We start from the raw sequence: 17,560 nt of genomic DNA, 5'->3' as shown, positions 1-17,560 counted from the left end.
GGGATGGTGTTTCTTAAGTTTCATACAATTTTGATATGATTTAGCCTAGTTTCCTTCTATTTGTGTGTGGGTTGGTGGTGTAGTTGAGAGCAGTGAGATTCTATATTGTGGTCTAGATAGATTTCTAGAGTGTTGTATGCATGGAATGATCTCAACCTGACAAGCTAAAGAGATTGCCTCTGTGCACCTATCACGTCTTTTGTGTCCTTGACTGACATTATGTTGATCTAGGTTGTGTTGCATGCACTTTATAGTGTGATTCGCTCCCACAACATTGGCGCCATTTTCGGGGACACAAGGATTTGAGTAGGCAATCCTTGTAACACTTATGTGTTGGTTTCTTGCATTAGTTTCGGCTAAAGAATGCTTCTTTCTTAAGTGGATCTGAAAGAGGCTATTTTGAGATCAAGTGGATAGCCAGGAAGTGTGTGTCTTGTCAAGGGTCTGTGACTAGGTAGATTTAGTTAGGATTTGTAGATTAGAGTAGTTGTTGGTGGTCAAGTAATTTGTGAGGTGAGAAAAGCGTTTGCTAGTCTGTGTGTGGTAGTGAAGCATTTTTCTACTCATAAATGCAAAACCCCATATGATTTGTAGGAGTAGCTTTAGGTAAGTGATCTGATTCTGATCTAGAGCTATTCATCATTGATTTATTTGTTAAAGTGCTTATTTGCATTTAGAATCTTTGAAAAGTCTGCTTTTGAGGGAAAAAATGCAATAAATAGTTTTCTGCTAATATTTTTGCATGATTGATTAGTGTTTTGCATATAAGAGAGCATGTGAAAGGGTTCTGTGAAGAAAAATTGTAATTTTGTAAACTTGGATACGTGTATGGCGTCTCAAGAGGCATCTGGAGACCAAATTTGAAAAATTTGACTACACCAGAGTGTTTGGAAGGGGTTTTTTACCCTAGGTACATACTAAGACTAGAGTTTTGACCAACTCTTGACACCCAAAGGACAAAATATGGAGAGTTAAAAATGTAAAAAAAGAGAAACTTCAGATTCTAAGCACATTTTTGCTTGAAAATTGGTAAAAGTTCTTGAAAACCAGTGCTAAAGACTTAGGGATTCCTGTAAATGAGTTCTATCCAAAAATTCATCAGCAGACATCATACACATATGATGTCTGAAGGGTGATTCTGGCAGCAAATTTGAACTTTTACCCATCATTTGAACTTATAGATTGAGAGTTAAGAGGATTTTACTCTTTCAAGGATTTCCTTGTCAAAAGTGATGAGTTTGTGCATTTTTGGCATCCAAAATTTGATATTCTTGTCATACACATCAAGGGGCACCTGTGGTAGGAACATAATTGAATTCTGACCACTTGGACATCATACGTGTATGATGTCTTAGAGGCTAGATTTGAGGTTTAAAAGTTACAACCAGGCCTTAAAGTTGACTCCCTCCCATAGATTTTGGTTAAATATATACGACTCCTAGTCTACATTTATCGAGCTTCAAATTACACTCAACCTATAAAAGTTGGGCGTCAATCGATTTTTGAGTTGTGCAGTTCAAATGACGCTTAACATTGTACGATACTATGTCACTACAATATAACAAGTGACACCTCTACACATGCATGCATTCATAATAAACATTTGAAACATGAGAGAGCTCATATTCAAAATTGCATAGTATTTTGAAGTATCTAACCTTGAGATAATAAGAATACACAAGTTACAACACATTATATATATATATATATATATATATATATATATATATATATATATATATATATATATATATATATATATATATATATATATATATATATATATATGAATGACACCCTACTCCTTATACTTGGGAGTCTAATGACACCTTGCCCCTAGTAAGAAAGTTTCACGGTGAAGCCTTTGTGGACCATTCTAGCCTTCATTTGATGCCCAAAATTCCAATGACGCCCAAAATGGCCTCCAAATTTAAGGCCTGGTTACAAATGAGAGTGCACAACCTTGTGATCTACAGTATTTAGGAAGCATAGAACAAATTTCATCAAGATTGAAGCATTTTTGGGCTTGCAAAGACCACAGACAAATCTATGCAAAGTGATTTCTTGAATTGACCATAACTTGCACAAAACGTTTTGAAATTTAATTTTGAAACTTGCTGTGAGTTACCAGTGTAGTGAGGAACCTCTGGAGTGAAATTCACTTCAATTTGACTACTTAGACATCATACATGTATGATGTCTAAAGAGCACTTTTAGGGACCAAAGTTGAAATCTAAGCTTACCAGGATGTTAAGCACAACAAAACAAGATTACAGACCAAGTTTGGGCCAATTCTGAGCACATAGACATCATATGCGTATAATGTCTCAAGGCCAAATCTGACAATCCAAGTGCACTTTTGACCACATAGGGGGTTTGGGAGTGATGTGTTAAGCTTGCTTGAACAATTTCATCTCATCTGGACAATAATTTTTCATTTAAAGAGATTTTTACATATACAAGAGGGTAAAGGTGAAAAATTAGTGATTTTGAGCAATTTTGACATCCAAAATTTGTTGTGATCACAAATTCTTGCTGTATGCATCAAGAAGTACCTTGGGTAGAAGCATAAGTGAAATATGAGCAAAAAGACATCATACACGTATGATGTCTTAGGGGCCAGATTTGGGTCAGAGCAGACATTTGAGTATACCCTAGTGTCCTAGAGCATTAAAGAAGTCCCTAGCCAAAATTTCATTGCATTTGGAGCTCATTTGGGCTAAACAGTGCCAAAAGATAGAAATTGGTCAAGGTTCTGCTTGTAGTGACCGTAACTTGCACAAAAAGTGTTCAAATTGAATTTTGAAAGTTGTTGAGAGTTGCTTGAGTAATAAGGAGCTAGTGGGACAAAACTCACTTTATCTTGCTACAAAAGACATCATACACATATGATGTCTCAAGTGCCAAATTAGAGGTCAAAAGTTACATCTGAGCTCAGAGAAGTGTTTTCGATCACAAAATAGGCCTAGGGACCAAGTTTCATTCAATTTGGATCAATTTTGGCTTAGCTAAACTCCTAGAGAAGTTGCATGCAACCAAACCAAAAAGGAACCGATAGACCTATTTAAAAGTGTCAAAATCACAAATTAGGACTTGGAGTGGTTAGAGTACATCAAGGAGAGTCTACATTTGAAGTTTGGAGCAATTCAGAGCCAGTAGGACATCATACGTGTATGAGGTCTCCAGGCACACAATTGAAGTTTGGAGCAATTTTGAGCCAGTAGACATCATACGCGTATGAAGTCTCCAGGCACAGATTGATTGTTTTGGCCATCACTTGAGCTACCGATATCGGATTCAAAAACTTTTGAGCCAGTAGACATCATACGCGTATGAAGTCTCCAGGCACAGATTGATTGTTTTGGCCATCACTTGAGCTACCGATATCGGATTCAAAAACTTTTTATCAAAACAAAGCTCCAGAGTAGCTCTACAAGTTTCAATTTCAAGCCTGAATAACAATAAAAGACCCTATAGGTCATTCACTATTGGTAAGTGTCCAAAAAAACAAGGCCTCCAAATTCATCCGGAAGTTAGGGGTGTCTAAAACTTACAATTTGAGAGAATTGTGAGAAAACGGTCAATGTTTTAAACATAGTTTAAACTTAGTCCTAACCAAAGAACTTGAACACATTGGTATAAGTCTTCTTGCATCAAGCTAGAGTTGTTAAGCCCAGAGATCATGTTCTCTTTAGAGTCAAGCTCAGTTTATACAAGCTTTGGAATCCAAACGATAGAGGAGCATTACCCACAATGGATCTTCCAAACTTGCAGTAGATAAATACCAATTTTGTTGAGAGGGTTTGGATGAAATATCGTGAGAAGGAAGGATTGTATAGATACATTGACAACTGTGAGGTCAACCTTTAAAGGTGCTCTACGCCATACCTAGAAGAGCTGATAGACTACAAGTTCTTATATGTCTATACATATACGGAATCGACTATCAATGGAAATAGTTGCTGACAAGTATGGATGAGAATACAGAGTTGTAGATAGCACAAACCCATGGACTGCATTAAAAATGGATGGATATTTGGTCAATGAAGGACCACAAATACCTCCACCAAACACGAGAATTCCTACAAGAATTCCAAAGAGGGAGCCATCTAGATTCCCTTCTAGAGCGATAATGAGAGATGAAGTGATCACAAAGATGGCAGACATGTCCCCTCAAGGGAATCTCCTTAATGGACCAATCTCCAAGAGAACGATCAATCCCTTTGAAGAAGAATCTAGCCATAGTAGAAGGCCTGAAGCAAGAGAAGGATTGGGAGAGTCTATGGTTAGACTTGTAGACAATTGACGAGTTAGACCATCCTAAGTCCAAAAATGGGTAAATAGGATATACTCTGGAGATAAAGATCCGAGAGATCGCGTAGCGACTTTCAAAAGAGTAATTACAGCAGAGAAAGTTTCAAATTTTGTAACAATTTGTGGGATTTGGACCAACTCTAGAAGATGACACAGCAACATGGTTCAACTCAATGGAAAGATGCGATTTTGAGACTCTAGACAAGCTGTTTGAGGAATTCATCAAAGATTTCTCACAAAAAGGCATAGCTCACAATACAGTCTTGCAAATTCAAAGATTCAAACAAAAAAGGGTGAATCAATACACAAAGTGGCATGCCAAGTTATTTCCAAGAGTAGAACATCCTATGCAAGCACGGTTAATGATGATGATCTTTATCCAAGTAATGAGACGTGTGGGTCTTAAAAAGGATCTGCATACGATAAGGAGCATGGCGCTAAACAGATTGATCAAAGAAGCTCTTTGACTAGTGCATACTATGAGGAATATTAATAAAATGTTTGTAAGAGTCAAGAGGATGACACATCCTCTCAGCACAGTGATTCACAGATGAGTGAGTGATTCCATTACAAAACCAACTGCACCTATCGATCAAGAAAAGTTTATTGAGACAAAATGGTCAGGAGGTTAGCTCCTCTTGTAAATTATGATCCGAGGGAGCTTAACTGGTGTGAAATTGAGAGAAAATGGACAAGATATACGAGGGAAGAGTGTTACTATGGCATGGAATATGCTAGGGAGAGGTTTGTACAACCTAATCCAGTAGCACCTCCTCCACCTAGATACATTATGGGGAATGCACCAGGTTCAGTAGAAGTTTTAAGACCACAACCTGTCTTAGGACAACAACCTACACTGCAAGGTGCTAGAATGCATGTAGACATGAGAAACATGCCGATGATGTAAGCATCTAATAAACTAGCAATAGTAACAACTGCAATGTATTATACCAACCAAATCAGGTACTTCCCTTCAAATCGACAGAAGATGAGAGAAAATGGAGTGGTGAGGCATGTACAACCTCCACCTCCTGTGTTTCGACTTGAAGAAAGAATGTATGAGATGGAAAAAAGGACATTGTGGTTCATTGAAAATAGAGGCTTAGCTAGGTTAGAGCATGTTTATATCCAAGAGGAAATGCAAGAAGAAGATCCTCAACCAGAGATAGATTGTCACAAAAGACGTTGATGGAGCAAAAGATGTCGTGTGCACGCTCACACACCCAGAAAACTCAACACAACACAAGGAATTTACTTAAATTCCTCACCTCACTCACCACCACTCAAAATCTCCCTGAAAATTCTACCCACAAGCTCAATTCAAACTCCAAACGCCTCGACCTACAAGCCCTTGCCTGCCCGCAGACACTACAACGTGAGTCGGGGTGATCAACACTTGAAATCACACTTGATGGTGACCAAAATATACGACAAAAACCATAAAAACCCAAAAAATCCAACCACAAAAGTCCACTCTCAAACCATTGCAAAAGCTTCACCAAACTCAACTCTGTTGGACTCTTTGGAGTAGCGCCAATCCTAATGGCACCCGATACAGGGTCACTTAGTCTTGCAGAAAGCCGCACCTTCTTCCCTCAATTCCTTGCACACACACATCCATGGAAACCTCAGAACTTCCATAGAATCTCACAAGTGCAAAATTGAAGAGAGAAAGCTCTCATTCACTCCTCCACACACTCGAAAACATGACGCGAAATCGACGGGACTGCACTAGACCACCTGTAGGAACCCTGCTTCCTCCCACACACAAAGAGGTGAAAGTGTTGATATTTCCCTTCAAAAGTTCTCCCTCAACCTGGACCATCACAGCACCGTGAATGATGTGGCAATTTGAAGCCATTTCATACCTTTTTTGACCATTTTTGGACCTTTTTGGGCCCAGTTTTGACCCCTGACGGGCATTTTTCACGGAAAAAACCTCAAACGGGCTCCAAAATTCACCAAATTTTTCACGCTAGATCCTCAATATCCAAAGAAATTTTTTGAATCCCCACATTCTATGTTTGACCACTTCTAGGGTGGTGCACGCATCACCGCAGATCAGGCGCCGCAAATAGACAGTTACCGCATGTGTCAAACTTCTCGAGTGGGATGAGAGTACCCACACTTGTTGCTTGCATTATTTACATTATAGAAAGCTCAAAAAAATTACCTAGAGTCAAAATAATCCACCAAGAACCATATCCAAGGCCCCGATACCCTATCCAGGCATATGCGTGTGCCCGATTGCTGGCACGCAAACACAAATATTTACAATGTTCACATGTTGCATCTTTTTTCGAACTTAAAACCACTTTGCAAAGCTCCCAAATTCATATATTTACATCCTTTTGTACATATGACCATGCATATACGCACTACTTTTTACAGACCAAAAGCGGTCTATCATCATTGCCAACCCTCTAGGTAGAGCATTTATGCTCAGCCAAGAGACTATTCGCATCTGGAACCACATCCCTCGCAAAATATTTCTTCAATTGATACCCATTTATTTTGTAGCACAAACATTCACCAGAAAATTTTTCCAACTCATATGTGCCATTAAGAAATACATGCTTCACTCTGTATGGACCCAACCATTTGTCCCTCAACTTCTTTTGAGAAGTAAAATCCAAGCGGGAATCATACTTCATCACCAAATCTCCCTCTTTGATCTCTTTCTCTGGCAGCCTCTTATTCATTTTCTCCATCCTTGTCTCTGCTTGTTGAAGATAATAATCACTGGCTTTCTCTCTATTCATTCATAACAACTCTAGAGAAAGAATTCTTTCTTGCAGCTTGTCATTATTCTCACCTTGCATTCTACACAACAACTTCAAGGCATCCAACTACACTTGTATGGGCATGAGAGCTTCTTTTCCATAAACAAGCGCATATGGTGTAAACTGTGTTGACACTCTATACGCAGTTCTATAAGCCCAAAAACACTTTTCCAAGTCCAAGTCCCACTCTTTAGGATGCTCTTTAGAATACTTTGATAGCATCTTCACAATTTGACCATTGCAGTTCTCAACCAACCCATTGCATTGTGTGTAGTAAGGAGAAGAATTCCTATGATGAATTTTCAATTTCTCCATGAGAGCAGCAACAAGTTTTCCCCTAAACCCTGGTCCATGATCAGAAATGATAACCATAGGAGCTCCAAACCTGCAACACACCCGTTCATACAAAAAAGAGGCCTCTCTTCCTGCTGTTACATCTTTTACTGCTGCTGCCTCCACCCATTTTTTCATATAGTCCACAGCCACAAGGATATATCTTTTGCCATTGTTGGTCCTTGGCATTGGACCTACAGCATCCACTCCCCATTTTGCAAATGCATCAAAAGACATTATATCTTTTTGAGGCTCAACCAAAAGCTTTCGATTTGCAAACACTTGGCATTCATGGAATGACTTGCACCAAAAATAAGAATCTCTCATCATAGAGGGCCAACAATAACCTGCTCTCAAAACACGAAAGACAACCTGATCCTTGCCTTGATGGCCTGTTTCTTCACGACCATGCTCCAAAATCAAGCCTATCTCTTCTTTGTACGGCACTTTTCTCAAAATGCTATCCTTGCCATAAAGCATGAGATCCTCACCTACCAATGTGTAGTTTCTTGCTTTTGCAACTATTCTCTTACGCTGAACCTTTGACATGCCCTCTGGAAATTGCCCTTTACCAAGAAATACTTCTACATCTTGCAATGATTCCCTTCCTACATACAAGGCTTCCTTGACCTTTAAAGGAGCTACCAAGGCATCCAACTTGTCCCTAGACAACTCATCAGCTTCTTTATTCTGCTCACGAGGAACATGCTTAAACTGTATCTTCTCAGACTCATCCAAAAGCTTCTTGATGCCATAGAACCACTTCTTCAAATTGTCTTTCTTAACATTCCACAAACCAAGCAACTGCTTCATGACTAGCAACGCATCTCCTTTTTGCAATGACCCTCTTCAATCCAAACTCAACACATTGCTTCAACCCAAGGAAAAGCGTGAGATACTCGACCTCATTATTACTTTTAGCTTCATCAAGATCGTAAGCTCTAGAAAAGATTACATCGCCTTTTGAAGAACTTTCGTGTATGCACCATCAAACATCATTGTATATGCACTTTCGTGTATGCACTTGCCTTTTGAAGAACTTTCGTGTATGCACCATCAAACATCATTGTATATGCACTTTCGTGTATGCACTTTTGGGTTCTTAATGACTACCCCACCACTTGCCTTTTGAAGAACTTTCGTGTATGCACCATCAAACATCATTGTATATGCACTTTCGTGTATGCACCATCAAACATCATTGTATATGCATCCGTAATATCTACTTCCTCTTCATGATCATCCTTGTCAACCCTTGGGTAAGATGGAAGCTCCCCCCCCTTATGTACCACTATGTCTACCAAGTGAGCTTTAACAGAATGATCCACTTTAAACTCAAACTCATACTCTTGAAGCTCCAAAGTCCACTTAAGATGCGCTTGCTAGGCTTCAAATGTTGTACTACATCTGGCAAAAGATTCGATGTGGTGAGCACATAGAATTTTTGGGGAAACAGATAGGTTTTGAACCTGTGACAAGCAAGAACCAAGGCAAAGACCCACTGTTCCATTTCTATGTAGGAGAACTCGCTTACATTCTTCATCTTGCTCTCAAAATAGACTTGCTTGAAGTTCCTTGCTTTTGTAAGAGCACAGACCCAAAAGCTACTGACCCCACACTAATAGATACATAGAAAATCGATTGCAAGTCGAGAGGACTCACTGCTGCTGGTAAAGCACACAATACCTCCTTGATACTATCAAAAGCCTGTTGCATGTCTTCATTCCACTCAAACCCTTGAACTCTTTGACTCAATTTTTGGAGAGGTTACACATACTGACATAGCATCCAAAAAAAACGTGACAAATACCTGAGCTTATGCACAAATGATGCCAAATCCTTTGTGTTGGTGGGTGGATCCATAAGCAACAAAGCCTTAAATTTCTCTGGGTCAGCTTCTATTCCATTTTGGGAAACCACATGTCCTAGCAAATGGACTCTAGCATGAGCAAACTTACACTTCTTTGGGTTGAGTTGCCCACCCTCTTGTTGAAGCCTTTCAAAACTCAACCTCAGCTTCTCCAAATGTGTGACCCTTGAGCTATAACACACAATGTCATCCATGAAAACGCGGATGAACTTACCCAAGTAGGGACCGAACACTCTATTCATCCATCCTTGGAAGGTAGCATATGCATTGACCAACCCAAAAGGCATTCTTTTGTAGGAAAAACAACCCCAAGGAGTTATGAAGGTCGTCTTCAATCGATCTTCAATCGCTATCAAGATCTGAAAGTAGCCAGAAAATCCATCCATGATTGAGTAACGTTCATGACCTGCAACCTGATTGAGGATTTCATCTAGAAAGGGTAGTTAATAATGATTTCTTTTTATGGCATCATTCAAAGGTTTGAAATCAACACATATCCTAAATTCTCCATCCTTCTTGGGCACAATAACTACTGGAGAGACCCATTCAGACTCCTCCACTCGAAAGATGAAATCTGCTTCCGAAAGCTTCATCACCTCTTCACGAAGTGTCTTCTCATGAATGACCCCCAACCTCCTAAGCTTTGGAACCTTTGGCTTGGCACCTTCTTTCAAATTGATTCTATGCTCGACCCCTTTAGCTCCTTGCAACTCTGTATCTTCAGTGGCGAATAGCTTTGGAAACTCCATAAACATGTCTTCATACTCCTTCTTTTCTTTTTCTGTCAAGTCCCCTCCTAGCATGCTCCTTACATTCACTTTGGCAAGCTCTACAATTGCTTTTGGACTATCCTTCTCCTCCTTGACCTTCACATCATGCATCGATGCTTCCTTTTTAATGCTTACCCCAAATAGATCACGACATAATTGCATCAAGCCTTCCTCTACACTTTCTTCTGATGACGTAGACAAAGCATCACTATTGTATGACGTAGTTTCTGTCGAATCTGTATCTTGCATCTCCACTAGAGGTTGTGTACGGCTCTTGTGTGTCTTCATGCTATAGACAATGGTCCTTCCTTTCTCTTTGTCGGGGATGGTGATCAAGCCCATGCCCCAATCCTGCTTAGCACCAAGGGTTATAAGCCATGGCCTCCCTAAAATGATCGGATAAGCATTCTCACCCGCTGACGGGAGCAAAGCGAACCCCGAACCCCGACGGCCTCTAAAACACCGGGGACCGAATGGCGCGCCTCGAGCCTGTCATGGTAAAGCAAACAGGGGGCACCACCTAGCTTCAGCGGCTAGGACGCAAACAACACACCACCATAACAAAGTTTTCATCCAAGAGAGATGGATGCTTGGGAGTAATGATGAAGAGGAAAGGGAATGAGATCGAGAGAGAGAGAGAGAGAGAGAGAGAGAGAGAGAGAGAGAGAGAGAGAGAGAGAGAGAGAGTGAGTGAGGGAGGGGGTATAGCGGCTTAGTACTTAGGCACCACAAAAGGATGGCGAATCCGCACACCCTTCACACATACACAAGCTCACTCCAAAACACAAGACTAGGTGGCGATTCCGCACACCTCACATGGGCAAAACATTGCAAGAAAACATACTCACAAAACCTCAAGCTTTATTTAGAGAATAAGGCGATGAAATGGGGAGCATAGGGTAGGGGAATGAGAAGGGAGAGAGTGGTAGAGCACATGGCGGATAGGTGGGAGTTGATGGCGAAGACTCGCACGAGGATTATGGCCATCATCCTTCATTTAGTTGCCCTTCATCTTCCATAGCCAAGGGTGTAGAGGTCATGCTCAAGACAAGCATGGTGATTGCGGTGATGGTGATGGTGTGTGTGTGTGTGTGTGCACTAGGCACACACAGTGCATAGTGTGTTCTTTGGTGATGTTGTGTGTTTTTGTGTGATGGTGACCCCTCTTTATATAGGGGAGGAGGGGGGGGAGAAATTCTAGAATTTAGAAATGAAGAAATCATTATCTACATAGGCCATGTGACTGTGGGCCCCACTTGTCTGGCTGTGTGTATATGTGCCAGAACAACAGTCTCATGAGAGAGAGACTAAGAGAGAGAGAGATGGGTTGATGAAAAAAAAGTGAGAGGTGACATGGAGAATAAAGTAATTACAAGAGGGGAGAGAGGGGAGTGTGCTCAGAGGTGAATCTGTGTGCAGATGTGTGTGAACACAAGAAAAATCAGGTAACCACCGGGTGGGGATGGGTCTGTGGGCACCTTTTTCAGTGAAACTGAGTGTGTGTGAGTGTGGGGGAGGTTATTTAGCTACAAGACAAGAGACATGGCGCCCTTTAGAGAGAGAGGGGGGTATTTGGGTCATGGGATATGATAGGAGAGAGAAAGAGGGGGTGGGGTATACTATTTTGGAAGATAGGGTAAGTTGCATGTGAGTTAGGGTGCATTATTGGTGAGTTATAATGCATTATTGGTGAGAGGGGGGGTAGCTTGAGGGGAGAGAGAAAGGAGAAAGGACAAAGGGAAGAGAGAAGGGGTTGACCTTTTGAGTGGAGGAGAGGAAAAGGGACACCCGACGGGGCAACAGTGAAGAAAAAGGAGGCAAGGTGGGGATGGGCTATCCTGCAGGCATGAGGTGGCCTATTTTACCTTTCTTATATATTTACATAATCATACTTTATTTTTTCTTACTTTTTCCAATGCCTTTTATCACTCCCTCCATAAGAGGGGGTTTTCATGGGGTGGGGACGAGAGAAGAGGGGTATGGGAGCTTGGCTTGTGAAAAGCCCCCATCACCGCTTGCATCACATAGCAATCAACCAAGCACTCAATCCCCAAGACTTTTATCTTCACATCTTCAACTATTTTCAGACACCTTGCCTTTTTGTGGTTGGCCATCCTCATACGGATCGAAGCATTCACTAACATCTTAATGCCTGCTTCCTTCATGATAGCCTTGGTCATGACACACACCTAGGCACCACCATCCACATATGCTTGCACTTTCGTCTTCTTTCCCAGCATAGCCTCAACTATTGGCACCGTAACCCACTGGGTGACCAACCCTCAAAGATGACACCATGCTTTGATGCTTTTCCTTCTTGGAAGGAAGCCACGTACTCACACACTTGGTCCACTGCCTCCTCACTTTAGCGTTCAAATCCACCAACTGACCAAAATATATATTTGCCTTTTGATTTCGTATGTCGTCGACAATATCATAGTCTTCAACACCTTGGCCAAGGAGGTAGTCCTTTGGACCAATTTTTCTTCTTCGCCGCCTCTTCCTACTCTCTGGTTTGTCTTCTACCTTAGCCTTTCCTTTCCTTGCTCTTGTTTCCCTCTCTTCTTCTGTCTCTTTCTCCTATCGTGCCTAGCTCTCTTATTGGCCAAAAAATCCACATCTTGATGCTCAAGGGTAATGATGTTAATAGCTCTACCTTCTCCATTTGTAGACAACGGTTGTGGTTGTTGTTGCGGCGGTGGTGCTTCTAGTGCCCGCTCTTGACGATTTTCTTCTATTTTCCCTCGACCACATCCATATAAGGGGTACATACCTCCTCTCTCTCTTGGTGGTTCAGGGCAATCAGGGGCGTAGTGACCCTCTTCATCACAATTGTAGCATCTTCCTTGTAGCCTTCGTCCCCTACCTCTCCCAGCTGGCTGCTCTTCTCTTTGGTTCCTATTCATTATGTTAATTCTTAATTCTTGCAACTGACCGGCAAGATCATGCAAAACCCGAGCCGTAACGGGATCTGACCTTGAACCACTCACTCCACTCTATCATCAATTTCCACAAGGACCATTGGTTGCACCACAACTGCCTCAACGTGTGTCATACCTTGCTCCCACCTTCTCTTGATCTTCTTGCTCTTGGCCTCGGCAATTTCCACAGCTCTTTCAAATGTAGGAGGCTCATCTTGATCGACCTTCTTCCTTACACTTGGATGGAGACAATCCATAAACTGACGCACTTTAAAGAAATCCCATGGAGGTACTTGGGATGCAGCCTCTAATTGAACCCAAAGTCCTTTGAAGTGTTGCAAAAACTCTTTAAAGTTAGCATGAACATCTTGTTGCAAACCTCTCAATTTTGTTGTCGCTTATGTTGCTGTTAGTTTCTTTCCAAACCTGTCAAAAATTGCCAGCTTCACCTGCTCCCATGTTTACTTTTTGTCTTCCTCTAAACCTTCAAACCACTCCTTAGATTCTCCTTTGAGCGCAAATACATGAAGCTTTGCTTCGTCATTCACAATGTGCATACCAAGCGTATTCCACTCGAAGTCCGCAATCCAGTCCTTCACATCCTCCTTCCCTGTGAACACTGGCCGACTATAAGCCATCTCTTCAAAGTCGCTTCTCCTTTGCGTGAGTAACTCCACAAAATTTGAAGTCTTGCACCTCAACCAGACCACCTGTTTGTAGGTCAGCAATGGTGGATAGCGGCCACCACTACATCAAGTCAAATCCCCACCTTTTTGTATTAATTTTTTGCTCTGAAGTCGAGCTTGTAATATTTTTGCTATTCAAATGTAATGGGTTTATCTTCTGGGGCCATGGGCTTCCAAGTTGTATTGATTCTCAACTCAAGCACACAATTGATTATTGAGCCATGTATCTATGGGAAACCCTCCTCCCACAAGACCTAAGTATAAAGGTCAAAATAAAGGGTTTTGTAGGATTGATTTTGATGAGTTAAAAAAACTCTCTGTGTGGGCAGCTTATCTATTTTTGTGTGTGCATCTTCTTTGATTGCTATCTTGTGCTGGACGAGTCGCATTGCAGAACGGAGACCACAGGCGCGTTCAGCTCATCGAGCTCTTCGATTCAACGCCAACCATTCGCCATGAGACGCTACTTCATGAGCATCGATCTACGCACTTACAAGTGAGTTTTAGGGAGTTTAGGGTAGATTTCAGCGAAACCAACCATAGAGTAGGGTAGCTCTCCCTTAGACGCAGCTGTAGAGACCATCTGGGACCGTTTTCGACAACTTCCATTTTGCTGTCAGACAGTAAGTGTGTTTTTTGCCAGGGTGCAAAATTCAGGTTTGAGGGTCTAGGTAGCTTGGGGACATGTAGGAAATTGCCTACGGTGAGCTTCGTGTCAAACCGAGGTCATTAGCCCAAGGTTTAGCTTAGTTTCATGACGTAGGAGGTTCTTGGCAGATTTGGGTATTCCCGCACACACAGGACTTAGAGATCTTAGATGACCATTCCATAGGTATTCAAAAAGAGGTTGACACCCTCTTGGCGCACCTCCATGCCCTAATGGGGTCAGCGATGTCCCTAGTTGACATTTTTATGTGTTGAGTAGGTTCTCGCTTTCTACGAGCGACACTCGAAAAACAACTGGCGCCGCTGCCGGGGAAGAGCTACCCAGATTAGAGTGGATACCTTAGTGTGTGGTTATGGTTGTACGGAAATAATCTTTCATTACTTTGCCAAAGTCGAGGTATCCTTGGCTTTGTTAGTCTAGGACAGGTCAGTTTCTTCCAGCTGTCATTGTTAGTTTAGAGTATCATTGTAGTTTAGTGTAAAAGTTGTGTTTTTAGCATTCAATAGCTTAAGAGTGTTTGGCTTAGTGTGTGCCAAAAGTGCATGTTAGGTCAAGCAAAAAAACATCCAAAAAAAGAAAACACCTAAAAACTGCTTTTTCTTAGGATTTAGATACCATTCAGTGTTTTCTTTGTTGTTTTAGGGTTCGAATAAGTAGGACACATGTGTGGAGTGTTCTGGACGTGAAAGGTTCAGTTTACTTTGGATTTCCCCAAGATTTGTGTGTTTGGTGCTGTAAAGTGACTGAAGTGACCTAGAAAAGCCATCTTGCTGTACAGAGTTGGTATTAGTGTCCAAAAGCACTTAAAATCACCTCTAGTAACCACAGCAAGTGTCAGGTACCAAAAAAGCTGCAATCTGCAAGTCCAAATAGTAAGCGCGCTTACTGTCTCCAGACCCAAATTTGGCCAACTGACCTAGCGAAAGTATGTACACATGTTGTAGGCTCAGTAAGAAGCAAGTTTGTGTAGTTATAATCCAATTTTGATGTGTTTTGGTCTTGTCAAGTGCTTGGTATACACAACAAAATCTGCAAAAGTGACTATAACTCAAGCCAGCAAGCCCACAACCCAGGTGAAGACTCCAGAAGGTGAGTATAAGCCCAGGTAAGAGGTTCCTATTGCTAGGAGTGTCAAAATACATCCTGTGAGCACAGAAAGTGCAATACTGTCCTCCAGACAGTAAGCACCCTTATTGTCTCCAGAGAGATACTGGGACCCTTCTTGAGCTAACACCTAAGTGATGTTGTTCTATATGATTGATTGAGTCTTTTTGCCAAGTTGTGACTAATTTGGTGAGAGTAAGGTGCATTTTACAAGCCAAAAACTGCATTCCAGAGACAAAAATCAAGATTCCATACAAAAATCACCTACAGGAGGGCTAAAACTTGCTAGGACAACCCTAAACATTGCATTAAACATAAGGGAGTGGAAAAAATCAAGCAAACTACATCATTTTGTGAAACTTGCATTACCAAAGCTTGTAGTACTTGAAAGCAAACACTTGTGCAAAAGATTGTACTATTTGAGCAAGAAGAAAGGGCTCAAGACACCAAAAATTTTATTTTGATTCAACAATCCACAGAAAAAGGTGTCAAAAAGGGCCACGGGGTTGGTCAAGTGAGCTAACATTCACCATTTTCATTCAAAAGACATTAAGCAATCATTAGGTGTGGTCACCTAAAGCAGAAAGTGCAATACTGTCCTCTAGACAGTAAGCGCGCTTACTGTCTCTAGTGCCCACATTGTGATATTTGGCTTGCCACCTAATCTATACATTGAATGCATGTATATATAAAGTTTGTATACTAAGAAATACTTCAAATAGATAGTAAAAGTGTGTAAACTGCTTGCAGGGTGTACCAGGAGTCTGAGAGCACAACCAGTTGGAAGTAAGGTAACTTTCCAGGTTAGTGCATCCAAGGTTAAGCACGTTTCATGTTTTTGAGGTCAGGAGCAGTAGTACCCTCAGGACATAGACCACTTAGGGACCAGGTGAGTCAAGTTTCTATGGAAGAGAGTGTCAATCAGACCACCCAGGTATCCTTAGGCCCAATCCCAGAGGATTACATCTCTGACACATCATCAGAAGATCTATACTATCAGACTATGGCAGGGGGACAACCATCAGTGAACTTCAAAGAGGGAGTCAACTTTATGGGGGAATCCTCCAAAGACCATGAGAGACCTCCAGCAATCTTGCTGTATGCCTATAACAATGGACACGATGCCAGAATCTTCAAGGATTCTATGAACCATAGCTCTGTTCAGATTGAAGATAATCCAGTCGAATTACAGTATAGGGTCCTGGCCACTTATGATGGCAAAGGAGGTTATATGGATGAACAGGGTGCTTACTACATGATAGTCAAAAGCCCTGTTGTCGTGGAAAAATGGGGACGAAATGCGTCCAAGACGAAAGCTAATGATGAGGTCGAGGAGAAACCGCCTCTAGAGGAAAACAACAATAGAACCATGTTCAGATCTTTCACCACTAGAAGGCTTATGTCCGACAATCCTCGATGGGGAATAGCCTTTCCTAAAGAAACCGCTGCGTACTATGTCAATGAGGAAGTAAACGAGAAAGAGGCTACTCCGGATAAGACGTTGTATGTCTACCTCTTGAATGAAAGAAAATTCTTAATCGTAGACAAGTTTGGTAAGGAGTACACGCCGACCTCTGCTGCAAAGATGAGTAGGTATACATACTTAGGGTTACCCATTGTGTACCCTGAAGTAGCAAAGCCCGCAGCAAGTGCACCGCCTACAATCCCAGTAAGAAGCTTAATGGACGATGACATCCTAAGACCAATCCAAGTAGAGAGGCAACCTATGGAGAATCATGGTCAGACTAGTTTCTTTGAACCTATTCAAAAAACAGAATTCCACACGCAACAAGTGCCAAACATGAGTGGATATTCGTTCCAAGCGGGAACAAGGAATCCACCACGCGATGAAGAACTCTCCGGAGGAATTCATTGACAAAATGAGACAAATAGAAACTCAGATAGAGCTACTCAAACGACGCAAAATGTAGCTAGGCCACAACAGAGAACCACTACTGCACAGACAGGGGACACTATACAAGTACTTGGGACACCAGCTGTAGGATTCAGACCCCTAAGGCCGCATCAAGTCGCCAAATGCGTGCCGTCTAAATATACAGGATCTGGGGATCCATATGCCCATGCTTCTGCCTTTAGACAAGTGCTAAGAGC

The 17,560-nt window shown here is 41.6% G+C and overlaps 1 pseudogene; it reads left to right on the top strand.

Annotated features, from left to right (window-relative positions):
- The first annotated feature begins 16,817 nt into the window (after positions 1 to 16,817).
- On the top strand, positions 16,818 to 17,379 carry LOC147448492 (uncharacterized; annotated as a pseudogene).
- Positions 17,380 to 17,560: the final 181 nt, after the last annotated feature.

The sequence above is a fragment of the Adiantum capillus-veneris genome, chromosome 10, assembly GCF_014529385.1.
Source record: "Adiantum capillus-veneris isolate H3 chromosome 10, ASM1452938v2, whole genome shotgun sequence".
NCBI lineage: Eukaryota > Viridiplantae > Streptophyta > Polypodiopsida > Polypodiales > Pteridaceae > Adiantum > Adiantum capillus-veneris.
This window is presented reverse-complemented; position numbering and strand designations above follow the sequence as displayed.